Below are 19,636 nucleotides of genomic sequence, written 5' to 3'. Positions count from 1 at the left end.
GTCTATAAATGACAAGACTCCATAGATTTTTACAAAGTTGAAAATGGTAATTTACATGGAACATGTTACATTGAATACAAATGATCATTAATCCTTCTAACAACTCTTGATATCCACTGTGCTCTTGACTGCCGTTGGGGCGATGAACTGATGTCAACCCTTGTGCTCAACAAGTCTTCAAAATCTGAAGATCAGCAAAATGCAGTTACTTGCCATAATCCCTAATTTTTGCATAAGTTGCCACAAGGTGGGATACTCAACTTATCAGGAAATTCTTTCTGTTTTATGTCTCTAATTTTTGCCTGGACCGCCCTTTCGGGTTTTCAATTCACCGAGACGCTCATTTTTGCCTAAGCCGCCCTTTCGGGTTTTCAACTTAGCGAGGTATTCTTTTATTTTTTAGGCGAAGTATTTCTTGACTACATCTGCGTTCACAGGACGAGTGAACTCTTCATAATCCATAGTTGTAAGAATCAATGCACCACCTGAAAATGCTCTCTTAACAACATATGGGTCTTCATAATTAGTAGTCCATTTTCCTCTAGAATCTGGCTTGAACGATAAAATCTTCTTGAGCACAAGGTCACGTTATCTGAATACATGAGGTTTCACCTTCTTATCAAAAGCTTTCTTCATTCTCTGCTGATATAACTGACCATGACACATGGCAGTCAATCTCTTCTCTTCAATTAAATTCAACTGGTCAAGCCTAGTCTAACACCATTCAGCCTCAGTCAGCTTGGCTTCCAGGAGCACACGCAACGAAGGAATCTCAACCTCTACGGGGAGCACTGCTTCCATACCATACACAAGAGAGAAAGGGGTTGCCCCTGTTGAAGTGCGGACGGATATACGATACCCATGCAAAGCAAATGGGAGCATTTAATGCCAATCCTTATATGTGACAACCATCTTCTGAATAATCTTCTTGATGTTCTTATTCGCAGCTTCAACAACCCCATTCATCTTGGGTCTGTAGGGAGAAGAATTATGATGTGCAATCTTGAAGTCTTTGCAAAGAGCTTCCACCATATTGTTATTCAAGTTTGATCCATTGTCAGTAATGATCTTACTTGGCACATCATAACGATATATAATCTGATTCTTGATAAACCTTACTACAACTTGCTTGGTTTCATTTGCATACGATGCCACTTCAACCCATTTTGTGAAGTATTCAATTGCCACTAAAATGAAACGATGTCCATTCGAAGCTTTAGGCTCAATCATCCCAATCATATCAATTCCCCACACGGAGAAGGGCCATGGGGAAGAAATAACATTCAATAGTGTCGGAGGAACATGAGTCTTATCAGCATATATTTGACACTTGTGGCATTTCTTCACAAACTTGCAATAGTCAAATTCCATTGTCAGCCAATAGTAACCTGCTCGCAACATCTTTTTTGCCATTGCATGTCTATTGGAATGAGTACCAAAGGAACCTTCATGCACTTCAGTCATCAACAAGTCTGCTTCGTGTCTATCCACGCATCTGAGCAAAACCATGTCGAAGTTTCTCTTGTACAGTATATCACCATTTAAGTAGAAATTACCAACTAATCTTCTCAAAGTCTTCTTATCTTTCAAAGATGCCCCAAGCGGGTAAATCTGACTTTGGAGGAAACATTTGATGTCGTAATGCCACGACTTCTCGTCTTTGATCTCTTCAACAGTTAACACATGAGCTGGCCTATCAAGACGCATCACAGGAAAATTAGGAACTTTATTCCAATATTTCACTACAATCATTGATGCCAATGTTGCAAGAGCATCTGCCATCCGATTTTCATCTCGAGGGATATGATGAAATTCAACCTTTGTAAAGAAAGTTGAAATCCTCCTCGCATAATCTCTATATGGTACTAAACCGGGTTGATTTGTCTCCCATTCTCCTTTGATCTGATTCACAACCAAAGCCGAATCACCGAAGACATCCAAATACTTGATTCTGAGATTCATGGCCTCTTCAAGCCCCATAATGCAAGCTTCATATTCTGCCATGTTGTTTGTACACTTGAAAGTCAATCTAGCTGTAAATGGCAGATGTGTTCCTTGAGGAGTGATGATAACTGCCCCAATGCCATTTCCATATTGATTAACAACTCCATCAAATACCATGCCCCAACGGGAACCAGGTTCTGGCCCTTCTTCTAGCAATGGTTCGTCACAATCTTTCATTTTCAAGTACAAAATCTCTTCATCAGGAAAGTCATACTGCACTGACTGATAATCTTCAATTGGTTGGTGAGCCAAATGGTCATCCAAGATACTACCCTTGATCGCTTTCTGAGATCGGTATTCGATATCATACTCTGACAACAACATCTGCCAACGGGCAATCCTCCCAGTTAAAGCAGGCTTCTCAAATATATACTTGATTGGATCCATTTTGGATATCAACCAAGTGGTATGATTCAACATATACCGACGCAGACGCTTAGAAGCCCAAGCCAATGCGCAACAAGTCTTCTCAAGCATAGAATACCAAGTCTCACAGTCGGTGAACTTCTTACTGAGGTAGTAGATTGCAAATTCTTTCTTTCCAGTCTCATCTTGATGACCAAGAACACAACCCATACTATCTTCGAGCATAGTTAAATACATGATCAACGGTCTTCCTTCAATAGGTGGAGACAAAATCGGAGGTTCAAGCAGATATTCCTTGATACTTTCAAAAGCTTTATGGCAGTCTTCGGTCCAATCACAAGACTGATCTTTCCGAAGAAGCTTGAATATAGGTGCATACGTGGCAGTCATGTGGGAAATGAATCTGGAAATATAATTCAACCGGCCGAGAAAACCGCTGACTTGCTTCTTAGTTTTGGGCGCAAGCATCTCTTGTATTGCTTTGACCTTGGCAGGATCAACTTCAATACCTTTCTCACTGACAATGAAGCCCAACAACTTACCAGAACGGACACTAGAAGTACACTTATTAGGATTCAAACGGAGTTTATACTTCCTCAAACGCTAGAATAGCTTCAACAAATGCTCAATATGTTCCTCTTCATCAATTGATTTAGCAATCATGTCATCGACATATACTTCAATCTCTTTATGCATCATATCATGAAAAAGAGTAATCATTTCTCTCTAGTAAGTCGCACCAGCATTCTTTAGACCGAAAGGCATCACTCTATAACAGAATGTTCCCCAGGGTGTAATGAATGTGATCTTCTCCATATCTTCGGGTGCCATCTTGATCTGATTATATCCGGAAAATCCGTCCATAAACGAAAAGACCTTGAATTTAGCAGTATTGTCTACCAACATATCAATGTGTGGAAGAGGGAAATCATCTTTCGGACTGGCTTTATTCAAATCTCTATAATCGACACACGTGCGGACTTTTCCATCTTTCTTCGGTACAAGCACAATATTGGCCACCAATTGCGATACTCAGCAGTCACAAGGAAACCGACGTCAATCTGCTTTTGCACTTCCTCTTTGATCTTCACAGCCATGTCAGGATGCGTTCTTCTCAACTTCTGCTTGACTGGCGGGCATTCTGGCTTCAACGACAATCTATGCTCCACAATCTCAGAATCCAAACCAGGCATGTCTTGATAGAACCAAGTAAACACATATGAATATTCTCGAAGAAGATCAATCAGCCCCTTCTTAGCATCTGGACACAACCGAGACCCAATCTTGACTTCCTTCACATCATCCTCGGAACCCAAGTTGACTAGCTCAATCTGTTCTTCAAACGGCTGAATAACCTTTTCATCTTGCTCAAGATGACGAGACAATTCCTCACTTACTTCTACATCACTTTCCTCCTCGGCCTCAAACACAGGGAATTCAAAATTTGGAGAAGGAGAAGGATCATTATATTCAATGGGGTTAGGAACCAACCTGCATAATGATTTGATATTTTGATTTTAGAGAAGTGAATTTGTGACCAAATATTATGCAGATGGACAATTATATTGTTTATTTATGTTTTTTTTTTGTGATTACCATTTTCAGAATAAAGCAAAAAGTATAACAAACATCAAATATGTGGATGAATAGAATTACTTTTATTGATGATCAATTTAAAATGCCCAAACAATGTTCACTTCTCCCTTAGGCATAAAAGAACAATTTTTAAACATAAAAACAATTACTTAGATCGATGCAAAATAACAGGAATATCAACGACAGTGCAATTGTTGCATGTCCTTCCATGCGTTAAAACGTTGGTGCAGTCTTCCTCTTCGCTATCCTCTAGCATAACAACTAAGTGTTGTTCATTGCCATGAATGAACCCTCCGCTATGGAAACTGAGTTGCATATCTTCAAATCTTGCAATTGATGAGCCTTTCTGGAACCTGTCGCATCCGCGAAAAACAACCGGCGGGCTAAAACAAAACAACACAGAGCCGCCACCGTGCGTTATTTATCCCAAAAGAGGGAAAGGAAACGCCTCGAAGTAAACCTGGAAAGGACATGGTCTCGCGACCAAAGAGAATGGGATCGGGAGTCGGTTATGCGAAGGGAAGGTATTAGCACCCCTACACATCCGTCGTACTCGACGGGATCCACGCTCAAAAGATAGGAAAAGGTTGCTAAAACAAACATCACACACACAAACAACACAGGTGGGGGAAGAGAGGAGAGGGCTCGCTAGGATATCGCATCCTATGCCTACGTATCTCGTCTGGAACGAGAATCAGAGCTACCGTAGTTCGGCTCACGCACGCCGAAATAAAACACACACCAACAGGCAAACATGGAACCCGAATGCCAATCGCTAGACTTACATCAGCTTTCGAACCAAACAAACCCACACTGGAAACCAGATGCCACTTGATGGACTTATACCGGACTCCAAGCACACAACAATAGGATACGGAATGCCAATTGCTGGGCTTACATCCATCTCCTACACACACAAGAAGAAACAAATAACAAGTTACTAAGGAGTCGGGAACTCGAGCCTAGCAACTGTCAAGCAAACACACACAAAAAGAAAAAAGGGTGCCCGGAGAGATCTCGTGCGACCTCCTGCCTACGTACCTCATCTGGTATGAGGATCAGGGCAACGTAGTTCCCCTGAACAGGGGAGAAAGACTAGCCTAACCAGATACAAAGGGAGACACAACTAGGGAGACTATGACTCGAGCCTAGATGTTATCATGCATATCATCCCTAAGTTAAGGTTGCTATCTAACTTGCTCAGGCAGCAAGCTAATCCTAAACAGGCAAAGCAAAGCATGCAAGCATAATCAAAACAAAGCAAACATTCACAATTAGCACACACTATATCCATACGAAGTGGGCTCAAACAAAGGGTTAGGCTGCAAAAGCAAACTGACTGTATCAGGTGATGTTAGCTCTTAACCCTAACATTGAGAGTTAGGGTGAAGCCAGATGAAATGGGAGTGAGGGGGTGTGCCTCACAGCTCTTATCCCTGGCCAGGGAGAGCTTCAGACAAAGAAGTGTGGGTCCAGAAAGTGGGAACCCTTCTACACTTATGACACTGACTCAACTGTACAACTGTACAAGGATCTTGGGTTAGGATCCACAACGCATCAACACCAGTTGTGTGAGCAGAGGGATGACTCAACAAGAATAGCAGGAGATGGATTGCACATCTCTTGTATCTGCCAATTGCCTTAATCAAGGTCTTTTCCTGCTTGGGGACAAAAATAAACAAGCACAGGCATTGCCTCTTAAGGAGGACTTCAGACAGGTGTCTGGCCAAGTAACAAGCCAGGTCTTCCAAACTACATGGAGAAAAGAGATTCTACCTCAATTGGTTTATACAACCAAGCAGCAGCACAAGCAAGTTCACAATGAACTATAGCAACTAAGGTACCTGAAATCAATCCAACATAATCAGTATACCAGACAAACAAAAGTCAAACAGAAAATTACAAGTCCACAACACAAGCAGATAACAAGCATCAATGCACATAGGTGCAAGCCACAAGGCATAAGCATAAATCTCAATGCCTACAAAACAAACTCAAGGTTAGTCATAAACAAGCAATAAACCAATCCCAATTGAGTGCACATCATCAAGTATAAGCAATTGTGCTCTTTGACCTGAAACAAAGCTCAAATGTGAGAACACAAACCACTAGTACAAGACTAGGGTCAAAATAGGATCAATAAGTCAAAACAGAACATGAAACTTATCAAAAATCAAGATCAATCAAATAAGAATAAAATCCCAGTGGTCTCATATTCATATCATTCACCAAGATCATTTCATGAGGCAAAGAGTACATAGCATGCAATTTAGAACCTCATAGGACCAAACAGAAAGATCCAATTCAAATAAACTCAAGAACATTTCAATAAATTCCCAAACAATTCATGGATAAACAGCATTCACAACATGATCTACACACCAAATTTCAGGCCATTTGGACCAAGGGAAGCAAGTCAATTAAATTCCCTAAGTCAAAACATGTTCAACTAAGCTCATACAAGGCACCAAATCATGCATCAACTTCAAGCAAGCACAAAACAGAGTAGGAACATGATAAATGCACCAAACCAAAACCATGACAAACTTCAATGTGTCTATAATCACTCCACAAAATTTCAAGTCCATCCAATACATATCAAGAATTTCACAAAACAATTAAAAACATGACTCACAAAAAGTCCACATTTGGTCAAACAGAAAGGAAATTACCAAACAAATAGGAAATGCACTTAAATATTCCACAAAATTTCACATGTGAGCTTAACATCCAGAAATATCAACATGCAAAATTTCAGCTCATTTCAAGTTCATATGGCATGGTAACAAAAATTATGAAGTTGCATAAGAAATGGTGTGACACAAATTGTCACACCTCCAAAGATCATAGCATATCTCACAATCCAGGAACTCAAAAATCACAAACTACATACCAAAATGCTCCTTAAGATGTCTAGATCATGCACACAAAATTTCAGGAATTTCCAATTAAGCATCACCATTTCATGATCAAAATACCAAGCAAGGTGCAACAAATGACATGTATGAGCAAACCCTAGGCCATTCCAAAAATCACACGGGCACAATTTCCATAAAAATCATCAAAAAATACTAGACATGGCAGGGATTATCATGGAAAAAACCTCATATTATTTGGACAAAAATTGAATGAGTTATGAATTTATTATCATGGAGAAAAATTTAAAATGATGAACAAGGCAACGTGAAACATGGAGTCATGGTGAAAATAAATGTCAAAAGGCAAAAATGAGAATTGGCGCAGGCAGGACTCGAAGCCGGTCCGGTTTTCAAAAAGTGGCGCGCTAACACCTTCCACATGCACAGTACACGAAAAACTGGATCAAAAGCACTTTCTGGAAAATTTTTCAAACCTTCATACATGTTCTTCATACATTCATCACTCATGAACAATTTTTCACCAAATCACACAAACCTTATATCAATGGAAAGGTCTCACAACGTACATCAACAATATCACATTCATTAAGCCTAATTCATCCTAATTTAAGAGAATCGAATCAAAACATATTTGAGCACAAAACTTCAAATCAACATAACTTGTTCGTTTCTCAACCAAATTTAATGGAACAAAGTGCAGAATGACCTACTAAGAAAGATCTACAAGAAGCATCAAACAATTTCATGAATTATCAAACTCGAAATTTGACCTTCTTTGAAGCACAGGTGTTGAATCGCGCGTATCAAGCTTTGAAAGTCCAAAACAGAACTTCTATGATGCTTGGATAGGTGAATGGAACAAGGTTTGTTGCTCAATTACGCACGATCTTGATGAAATCTCCATTTGCCATTGTTGCACCTCACTTTAACAGTCCACGATTTGGCTTGATAGTGATGAAATCTTGCTTCAATTAGCTTCCAAAATGCATGTAGATGATGAATGGATGAAGATCTTGGCAAGGCTTGTGAAGAAATTGCAAAAAAATGAAAGAAGAAGTTGAAGAATTTTGGAGATTTTCAGATCTAGATCTTGATTCTGTTGTTGCTAATCAGAAAACAGTTACAATTTAGTTTATATATGTGATGTTAATGATGCTTCTAATCCTAATTAGTGCTAATGCAGGTGATTAGTGAAAATCAAGTTTTCATGCTAAATGCCAATTGACCAATCACCCTCACTTGTGCAATGCAATGTAACAGTAAAAATTCTGGTTTGAGCAAGTTTTAAAACATGTTTGTGAGCTAATGCAAGTGGAATGGAGTGAAAACAATGCTTATTTCTCAAAAACACCTTTTTCCCTCCATATTTCAAAATAGGTTCACTTGAAAAATGGACTTTTTATGTGATGAGTTTTCATGAAATGCAATGCTTGTTTTGGATAGAGGGGATCAAAAGAAATTTGCTCAAAAAAACCTCACTCCATTTGGCCTTGTGAATCAAAAGTTATGCACCTTTGAAATCCAACTTTTTTGGACAATGATTTGATCATAACTTGCCAACCACAAATGAGAAATTCATGTTCTTGGACTTTTTGGAAAGGTGAGAGCAAGATCTACAACTTTCATGTTGAATAAAATTTCATCTGAAGCATTTTTGGACATGTAATTTCAAGGAGAAAACCTTTCCATTTTTGGCAATTTTGAATTACAAGTCACTTTCTATTTTTGGAAAGTTTTCATCTGACTTTATTTTCTTCATTCTTGATGTTTGACATGCCAAATGAAACTTGTTTGGACATGAATGAAGTGTCTCTAACCCTCTCCCACCTCCAAATCCACCAGTTGACCTTTGGTTGACTTTTTCTGACTGATAGATGAACCGACCATGAACTGATCAACTTGAGCTTCAATCTCCTGATGAAATGGCTCAATGATGAAACCCTAGATTCCATAAGCTCATTATAACCATATGATGATCCCCATATCCATTGAAACCCCCATCTCCTTAACAAGCCCTGATTGGCACAATTCAGATGATTAGGGTTGACCAGAGGTCAAAACCCTAATCTCAAGGAATCTGATCAAGCTCAATGAATCTCTTGGTGATGACAAGACCATGATGATGATGATGTACCATTTCTACCAAGATGAAGCTCAACCTCCTTGAGGAACCATGAAACCCTAATTTGAAGCACCAACCCTTAGATGGTTAATGATCAGTCCAATGAAACCCTCAGCTTGAATCTTTTAACCTTTTCATCTACTAACCAAGACTTAGGAGGATGATTTGCTCAATGTTGCCATATGATGTGCAAATATGCAATGCCTAATGACCTACAAAATGATATGCAATATGCTAAGCTAGTCTCAAGAGAGGAGGGTAAATTTTGAGGTGTTACAGAACCCCAAACCGGTTCTGCCCTTGTTGTCGGAGACCTCTACCATGCGCCCCCACTGATCAACAACACCTTCTTTAACAATCTTATGAGCATCTTTCAGCGAGGACATAGGTGCCCCAACTCTCTTCTCAGCAACAATAGATAAGGATTGAAACGGAGTTCCAACCTCATCCTTAGCCTCTACACACGAGAAAGATGACAAATGGCTAACCAATATCACTTTCTCTCCTCCAACAATCACAAGTTTGCCATTCTTGACAAATTTCAATTTCTGGTGCAGAGTGTGTCGCATCCGCGAAAAACAACCGGCGAGAAAAAGAAAACAAACAGAGCCGCCACCGTGCGTTATTTATCCCAAAAGAGGGAAAGGAAACGCTCGAAGTAAACCTGGAAAGGAAATGGTCTTACGACCGGAGATGCAAGGATCGGGAGTCGATTACGCAAGGGGAAGGTATTAGCACCCCTCACGTCCGTCGTACTCGACGGGATCCACGCTCAAAAGAATAGAATAAGGTTGCTAAACACTGCTCAAAAGAATGCACGCACACTGGAATAAAACACAGATGGAAAGAGAGGGGAACGGGCTCGCTAGGATATCGCATCCTATGCCTACGTATCTCATATGGAATGAGAATCAGAGCTACCGTAGTTCGACTAACGCACGCCGAAACAAAACACAACACAAAGACGCTGAGACGTCAAAAGAAACTCGCAAACAGAAACAGACTGCCAATGGCTGGCCTTACGTCCAACTCCAAGCAAAAGAAACACAAACAGGAAACCGAATGCCAATCGCTGGACTTACATCAGACTCCAAGCACACAAACACCCACAGGAAACCGACCGCCAATCGCTGGACTTACGTCAGACTCCACACAAACAAACACAGGAAACCGACTGCCAATCGCTGGACTTATGTCAGACTCCAATCAAACAAGAGGTTAACCGGACGCTGAGTCGTCAAAAGCAACAATAAAGTTGAACAAACAAGCTAACAGGGAGTCTGGTACTCGAGCCTGCTAGCTGTCAAGCAAACACACATAAAAAAAGGAAAAGGGTGCCCGGAGAGATCTCGCACGATCTCCTGCCTACGTACCTCATCTGATATGAGGATCAGGGCAACGTAGTTCCCCTAAACAGGGGAGAAATTTCTATCCTGACCAGAGACTGGGAAATGACAAACTAGAAGGGAGACTGACTCGAGCCTAATAGTTATCATGTAATCCACAATAGTCCTAGGTTGAGGTCTCTAACAAGAGTTTGACTCACACAGGCAGTGAGTCAACTCAAGTCTATCTCTACGTACGTCAACTTCCTCAAAAGTTGATCATACGACTCTTACAGAAAGGAGATGAGAAGCTAAGCAGATAAACATCAAAAGCAAATAGCACACACTATACACAACCAAGGGGGCTCAAGCAAGGTTGGGCTTTAGTCAAGGGGTCATATCAACCTTGACAAACAAGCCAACTGGAAAGGTGGTCAGGCTCTTAACCTCTAACATTGAGAGTTAAGGTGAGCAGATGAAATGGAGATGAGGGTTATGCCTCATAGCTCTTAACCCGGGCCTGGGTGAGCTTGAATCAACAGAAGATGTGGGAGTTCAGAATGAAGGAACTCTTCTCCACAATGACTGACTCTATATACAAGATTTTTGGTTTTTATTCAAAGTGCATCAACACATGGTGTGAGCAAGATGAATGACACAACTGAATAGCAGGGGATGGATTACACATCCCTTTTATCTGCCAATTGCCTCTTAAGAGGACTTAACCTGCTTGGCACAAAATTAAACAACCACAAACATTGCCTCTTAAGGAGGGCTTCAGACAGGTGCCTGCCAAAGTAACATGACAGGTCTTCCAGACTACACGAAGATTAAGGAATTATACCTAAGTGGTATGCCAACCACAAGCAAGCAAAGCAAAGTTCAAATGAACTTAAAGCAACTTAGGTACCTGTGGAAACAACTAAATAAATCAGTACAATACTCAGACAAACAGACAACAGTCAATAACAAACAGACAATCCCAATGTACAACACATAAGCCATAAGGCAAACTCAAGTGACTTATCATCAACCTACAAAATAGCAAATGTTAGCAATCAAAAGCAAATATCAACATTCAAATGATGAAGCAACATCAACCATGGAGATTAGGTGCTTGGTCCTGAAATTCAAAGCTCACATGTAAGTAACAAACCACTAGGTCAAAGCCTAGGGTCAAAGGTGAAGAAAAAAATCAAAACAGGAGCTGAAATTCAACACAATGCAACTTCAAACACATATCAACATATCCTAAAAGGGATCACATCAAAATCATCAAGCAAGAGCATTTCATGATCAAAAGAAGTCAAAGACAATTTCAAAGCTCATATTTGGACACAATGAATGAAAATTTCAAATCAAAACAGGAATGATTCAAATAATTCTGGAAAAATTCATGAGCATTCAAGACATCCAACATGATTAACATACAAAAAATCAGAAGCATCAAAGATCATTTGATATGGAAATGAAATTATACAAGTTGATCATCCAATGGTGTGACACAAATTGTCACACCATGCTAACATGTACACAAAACAGAAATGACACATGGAAAAAATGTCAAACCAAAACCAAAATGTCAATTAACATGTTAAGAACAATCATGCAAAATTTCAATGCATTTGGATCAATATCAAGCATTTCATGATAAGATGAATGGAGCAAGGTCACAAATGTACACATGTTCAATCATTCTAACACAAACAGAAATCCAGCCATGTACAACTTCCAAATTTAACATCATCAAATTCTAGACATTCTAAGGAACAAGTAGCAAAAAACCAGGCATTTTTTGGAGCATTTTTCAATTTTATATAAATTTTGGAAGTTTGGAAAAAAATGGAATCAAATGAAGCAAAACATGTGAAATTAGGAGGGAAAAGGCTAATAGTGAAATAATTTGAAAAACGCTGCTACCAGGAATCGAACCTGGTAGCAATTTGAAATGAGCGCCTGGCCATGAAACGCTGCCGTTTTGGCAGCGAGCCCTAGTTCTACGCTAGCGACGGTTCAAACCGACGCAAAGGACGCAAAACCGACGTAACACGAAGATCTTCATCTTCTTCATGAAGATGATGAAGAACAGCATGAATTCATGCGTTTTTTCCAGAATTTTCCAAAGTGCCAAGAATTTCATAAATTTTATATCAAAACGAAGCCTATGCAACGAGGAACACGAATCCATAAACAATTCACACTAATTCATCATGAATTTCAAGAATCGAAGGAAAACTTTCTAGATCTACAAACTTTCAATTCCACATAACTTCATGAATATTGCACCAAATCACACGAAATTTATATCAGCATTCTCACCATGAAAAACTCTACAATTCTATGCACATAAAATCATGAATTAGGAGGTTCGAAAATGTGACCTCTTGAAGCTCCAACAATGGCAGTGGTAGATTCAAGTGTCCAAAAGCATCCAAATCCCTTCTATCAACCTTGTTAACACCTCTGAAGTTGAAAATGAAGCTTGGAATGGCTTGGATCTAGCTTAGATTTGAATCTCCATCATCATGTTCTTGATCTTCAAGTGCTCAATTCTTGCTCGAATCTTCCAAACCAATGCTTGATCTATACTAAATAAAGGTCAGTGAACAAGAATATGGAAGAAAATCAATGCACTATGTGGAAGAAATTGAAGTTTTGATTTGGAGAAAAAATGGAGGGAAAAAGAATTTTGAGATCTAGATCTAGAATTTATGAAGCTAAACTGAAATTCTGTTAGGTTTTTCTATTTATATGCTTCACTAATCACATACTAATTAAAATTAGGCATGGTTTAGTTGTGATTAATCAAAATAAGGTGTTATGACCAAAAATGACATTTTGCATGGTGCATGGAGCAAATGGACGTGAACAGTAACATTTTCTTGATCAAAGTCACTCAAAATCATCTTTTAAACACATTGGCAATGGTAGAAAGCTCCCATGATGCATAGATTTCAAATTTGTGAATTTCCCTCCAAAATTGACTTGAAATAGCAAATGATCATATGATGGAAATTCATGCAATGTGATGAATGTTTTGGAAAGTTCATGTCATGAGAAGAAAAATGCAAGAAGAGCCACTCAATTTGGAGTTATGAATCAAAAGATATGGCCTTTTGAAATCCCATGCACACTTGGCAATGATTGGATCATATCTCCTCAACCATTCATCAGATGCTCATGATCTTGGACTTTTTGGAAATGGGAGAAAGAGATCTTCAACTTTCATGTTGGACAAAATTTCATTTGAAGCTTCTTTGATGATGCAAGATCAAATTGAATTTGAACCAAAAACTTTCCATTTTGGGAAACTTTCAATTACAGGTCACTTTCCATTTTTGGAAACTTTTGCCATGACCTCAAATTCTTCAAGATATGCATTTGTAATGACAAATAAGCCTCTTTTGGACATGAATGAGATGTTGAAACTCATTTCTCCACTTCCAAGCCCTCAATTGACTTGCAGTTGACTTTTCTGAGCCCTAGATGACTTAAACATGCACAGATGACTTTGAGCCTCAACCACTTGATGAAATGGCTCCAAAATGAAACTCTAGCTTGTACAAGCTCAATAAAATCATATGATGATCTCCTTCCAAGAAAATAAACCCCATTTCCTTGTGGAACCCTGACTGATAGAATGCAACTGATCAGGGTTGACCGAAGGTCAAAACCCTAATCCCAAAGAATCTGAGCTTGAACAATGAGCCCCTTGAGGATGACATAACCATGATAATGATGATGTACCCTTGCAATCAAGATAATGCTCAACCTCCTTGAAGAACCAAGAAAACCCTAATTGAAGCACAAACCCTCAGATGGCTGGTGATCAATCCATGAGACCCTCAGGCCTGAATCTTTCAACCTCTCTATCTTCTGAGAAAGACTTAGGAGGATGACTTGTTTATTTCACATGATATGCAATATGCAATGACTAATGCCCTAAAAATGAAATGCAATATGTTAAGCTAGTCCCAAGAAGAGGAGGGAAAATTTTGAGGTGTTACAGAGTGGAGGTAACAACCCCTGCCTCATGAATCCATGGTGTCGCATCCGCGAAAAACAACCGGCGGGCTAAAACAAAACAACACAGAGCCGCCACCGTGCGTTATTTATCCCAAAAGAGGGAAAGGAAACGCTTGAAGTAAACCTGGAAAAGACATGGTCTCGCGACCAAAGAGAATGGGATCGGGAGTCGGTTATGCGAAGGGAAGGTATTAGCACCCCTACGCATCCGTCGTACTCGACGGGATCCACGCTCAGACAGATAGAACAAGGTTGCTAACACAAACATCACACACACACACACAACACAGGTGGGAGAAGAGGGGAGAGGGCTCGCTAGGATATCGCATCCTATGCCTACGTATCTCGTCTGGAACGAGAATCAGAGCTACCGTAGTTCGGCTCACGCACGCCGAAACAAAACAAAACACAAAAAGGCAAACATGGAAACCGAATGCCAATAGCTGGACTTACATCAGACTCCGAACCAAACAAACCCACACTGGAAACCAAATGCCACTTGATGGACTTATATCGGACTCCAAGCACACAACAATAGGATAACAAACAACAAGTTACTAAGGAGTCTTGCACTCGAGCCTAGCAACTGTCAAGCAAACACACACAAAAAGAAAAAGGGTGCCCGGAGAGATCTCGTACGATCTCCTGCCTACGTACCTCATCTGGTATGAGGATCAGGGCAACGTAGTTCCCCTGAACAGGGGAAACTTCCTCCTAACCAGAGACTGGGAAATGACCAACTAGAAGGGAGACTGACTCGAGCCTAATAGTTATCATGTATTCCACAATGGTCCTAGGTTGAGTTTTCTATCTACTTGCACAGGCTGCAAGCTAATCCTAAACAGGCAAAGCAAAGCATGCAAGCATAATCAAAACAAAGCAAACATACACACTTAGCACACACTATATACAGACAAAGTGGGCTCACACAAGGGTTAGGCTGCAAAAGCAAACCAACTATATCAGGTGATGTTAGCTCTTAACCCTAACATCGAGAGTTAGGGTGAAGCAGATGAAATAGGAAGTGAGGGGTGTGCCTCACAGCTCTTATCCCTGGCCTGGGAGAGCTTTAGACAAAGGAAGTGTGGGTTCAGAAAGTGGGAACCCTTCTACACTTATGACACTGACTCAACTGTACAACTGTACAAGGATCTTGGGTTAATATCCACAATGCATCAACACCAGTTGTGTGAGCAAAGGGATGACTCAACTGAATAGCAGGAGATGGATTGCACATCTCTTGTATCTGCTAATTTCCTTATCAAAGGTCTTTTCCTGCTTGGGGACAAAGATAAACATTCACAAGCATTGCCTCTTAAGGAGGACTTCAGACAGGTGCCTGACCAAATAACAGGCCAGGTCTTCCAGACTACATGGAGTCAAAGAATTCTACCTCAATGTGTTAAGCAACCAAGCAACAGCAAAAGCAAGTTCACAATGAACTATAGCAACTAATGTACCTAAAATCAATCTAACATAATCAGTACACAGCTCAAACAGTCAAACAGACAAGCTAATGGTCAACAGTTAACTGTACATAAACAGACAAACAAGCAAAGCAATGCACAAAGGTGCAATCCACAATGCCTAAGTACAAGTCTCAAAGCCTACAAAACAAATTCAAGGTTAGTCATAAACAAGCAATGGACCAACTCCAATTGAGTGCACATCATCAAGTATAAGCAATTGTGCTCTTTGACCTGAAACAAAGCTCAAACATTAAGCACTAACCACTAGGACATGGCCTAGGGTCAAAATGGGAGCAATAAACCAAAACAGAACATGAAAATTATCAAAAATCAAGTTCAATCAAATAAGAAACAAATCCAAGTGGTCTCATATCCATATCATACACCAATTTCATTTCACACAACAAATAGTGCAAAGCATCCAAGTTAGAACCTCATAGAACCAAACAGAATGACTCAATCCATATCCACTCAAAACCAATTCAATAAATCTCAAGAAAAATCATGGCTAAACAGCATTCATAACATAATCAACACACCAAATTTCAAGTCATTTGGACAAGGGGAGGCAAGTCAAATAAAATCCATAAGGCTAGGCAAGGCAAAACAAGCTCATACAAGGCACAAAATCATACATCAACTTCAAGCAAGCATAAAACAGAATTGGTACAAGATAAATGCACCAAACCAAATCCATGGTAAACTTCAATGAGTCTAGAATCACTCCACAAAATTTCAAGTTCATGTGATACATATCAAGAATTTCACAAATCATCTAAGTTCATGACTCACAAAAGATCCACAATTGACCAATCAGAAGAGAAAATCTCAAACAAATCAAATATGCATCCAAAAATTCCACAAAAATTCACAAGTGAACCTAACCTCCAGAAATATCATCATGCAAAAATTCACATCAATTCAAGTTCATATGGCATGGTAATGAAAATCCACAAGTTGGACAAGAAATGGTGTGACACACATTGTCACACCTAGATTGATCAGCTCATATCTCACAAACCAGAAATGATAAAATCACAAACTCAAAGCCAAAATGTCACTTAGGATCTCTAGTTTGTGCATGCAAAATTTCAAGAATTTTTGATTAAGCATCATCATTTCACAACCAAAAGAGCAAGCAAGGTGCAAGCAAACATAAGCATGAGCAAACCCTAGGCCACATAAAAATCCACACGTGCACAATTTTTGCAAAAATCATCATTAAATAATAGACATTTCAAGGAACATTACACAAAATATCTCATGTGAATTGGACAAATATTTTGAGAGATATGAATTTTCTAATGTGGAGAAAAAATAAAATAAAAAGTGATGGAAAGGCATGTGATCATGAGAAGCATATGTGAATTAAGTGCCAAAAACCAAAATGAGAATGCCATCGCCCGGAATCGAAGGGGCTCACAATTCAAACCTGGCGCATTTACAAGTGAAACGCGCCGTTTCACTAATACAGGTGGCAAGGTTTGATTGGTGCATGGGCGAAAAACAACCAAATTCATGCAGCATGCGCGCCAGAAGATCAAAAACAAGTCTGGGAATGAAAATAGCTAGGGTTCTTGAACATTCATACGTGTTCAACATCATGATGATCCAATATTCACAGAAATTCATGAAAAGTATATCAATCGCTTCCTCTCGCATCATACATCAACAATATAACATTGATTTCATCTAATTCTACTCATGCTCAGAGAATCGATCAAAGAAAGTTTCACATGTCAACATTCAAATCCATATAACTTCCTCAATTCTGCATGGTTTTCAGAGATCTAAAGTTCAGCATACTCTATGTTTAAAGATCTATAAGATGCACCTAACAATTCTAAGAATCATGAGGATCGAGTTCTAACCTCTATGAAGATGCAGAACTGGAAACGTGTTTTTCTGGCCTTGGCAAGGTGAAACAAATGATCCTCAAAGCTCAGGTAGATGAATGAGTGAAGATCCAATGCTCACTGATGCTTGATGTAGCTCAAAAATGCAACTGCCATTGATGGAGCTCACTTGAACAGTCCTTGAAACAGCTCGACAGTGGTGAATTCTCGCTTCAGTTCAACTCTACAGTGCTGGTGAATGATGGATCTATGAAGAACTAGGCAAGGTTTTGGAGAATTTGCAGAAAAAAATGAGAGAGAAAGTTTGAGAAAATTTGCAATTTTCGATCTAGATCTGAGATGAATGAATGTTAATCCAAAAATTTTGTTAGCATTATCTATTTATATGATGCACTAATCATTTCCTTAATCTCAATTAGCCAAATGTGAATGTTTAATGGAAATGCAAGTGTTATGCTAATTGGTCAAGTCACCTCTCATGCATGGAATGTGCTGCTACAGTACACGAAAATTGAGCCAAATGCACTCCAAATGTTATTTTAGACCAAATGCAAGTGAATGGAAGTGTGGAAAATGCATAGTTTTCAAATTCACTTTTTTCCCTCCAAATTCAAATTCAAATCAAGTGAAAAATGCCATTGTTGTGATGATTTTTGATGAAATGTAATGAATGATTATGATAGAGCATGTTAAAACAAGATTGTAGCAAAAAACCCCATTCCATTTGGTCAATTGGTGTGAAAGTTATCCAAGTTTGAAGTTCAAAATTTCTTGACAATGATTTGATCATAACTTGCCAACCACAAATGAGAAATGGATGTTCTTGGACTTTTTGGAAAGGTGAGAGCAAGAATTCAACTTTCATGTTGGACAAAATTTCATTTGAAGCATTTTTGGACATGTAATTTTGAGGAGAAAACCTTTCCATTTTTGGCAATTTTGAATTACAAGTCACTTTCTATTTTTGGAAAGTTTTCATCTGACTTTATTTTCTTCATTGTTGATGTCTGAAATGTCAAATGAAACTTGTTTGGACATGAATGAAGTGTCTCTAACCCTCTCCCACCTCCAAATCCATCAGTTGACTTGTGGTTGACTTTTGTCAGATGATAGATGAATTGGCTATGCACAGATGAACTTGAGCTTCAAACTCCTGATGAAATGGCTCAAACATGAAAACCTAGCTTCCATAAGTTCAATGAAACCATATGATGATCTCTCATCTCAATGAAGACCTCATTTCCTTGACAAGCCCTGATTGGCACAATGCAGATGATTAGGGTTGACCAGAGGTCAAAACCCTAATCCCAAGGCATCTGATCAATTATAATGAATCTCTTGGTGATGACAAAAACCATGATGATGATGATGTACCATTTTAACCAAGATGATGTCCAACCTCCTTGAGGAATCAAGAAACCCTAATTTGAAGCACAAACCCTCAGATGGCTAGTGATCAATTCAATGAAACCCTCAGGCTTGAATATGTTAACCTCTTTATCTTCTGATCAAGACCTAGGAGGATGACTTAACCAATGTTGCCATATGATATGCAAAGACGCAATGCCTAATGACCTACAAATGAAATGCAATATGCAAAGCTAGTCCCAAGAGAGGAGGGCAAATTTTGAGGTGTTACACATGGCCTTCCCAATAAACATCTGTAGGTCGGGTGGATATCTATTACTTGAAAAGTAATCTGAAAATCACTCGGACCTATCTTGACTGGAAGGTCCACTTCACCAATTACCGTTTTGCGTGAGCCATCAAAGGCTTTGACGATTACTCCATTATACCTCATGGGCGCTCCTTGGTAAGATAACTTTGACAAAGTTGACTTCGGAAGCACATTGAGTGACGAACCGGTGTCAACAAGCACGTTTGACAAAGCATCTTCCTTACAATTCATTGAAATATGCAAAGCCAGATTATGATTTCTTCCCTCCTCAGAGAGTTCTTCATTGCAGAAGCTCAAATTATTGCATAAAGTGAT

This window comes from Lathyrus oleraceus, chromosome 6 (genome assembly GCF_024323335.1).
Source record: "Lathyrus oleraceus cultivar Zhongwan6 chromosome 6, CAAS_Psat_ZW6_1.0, whole genome shotgun sequence".
Taxonomy (NCBI): Eukaryota; Viridiplantae; Streptophyta; class Magnoliopsida; order Fabales; family Fabaceae; genus Lathyrus; species Lathyrus oleraceus.
This window is presented reverse-complemented; position numbering follows the sequence as displayed.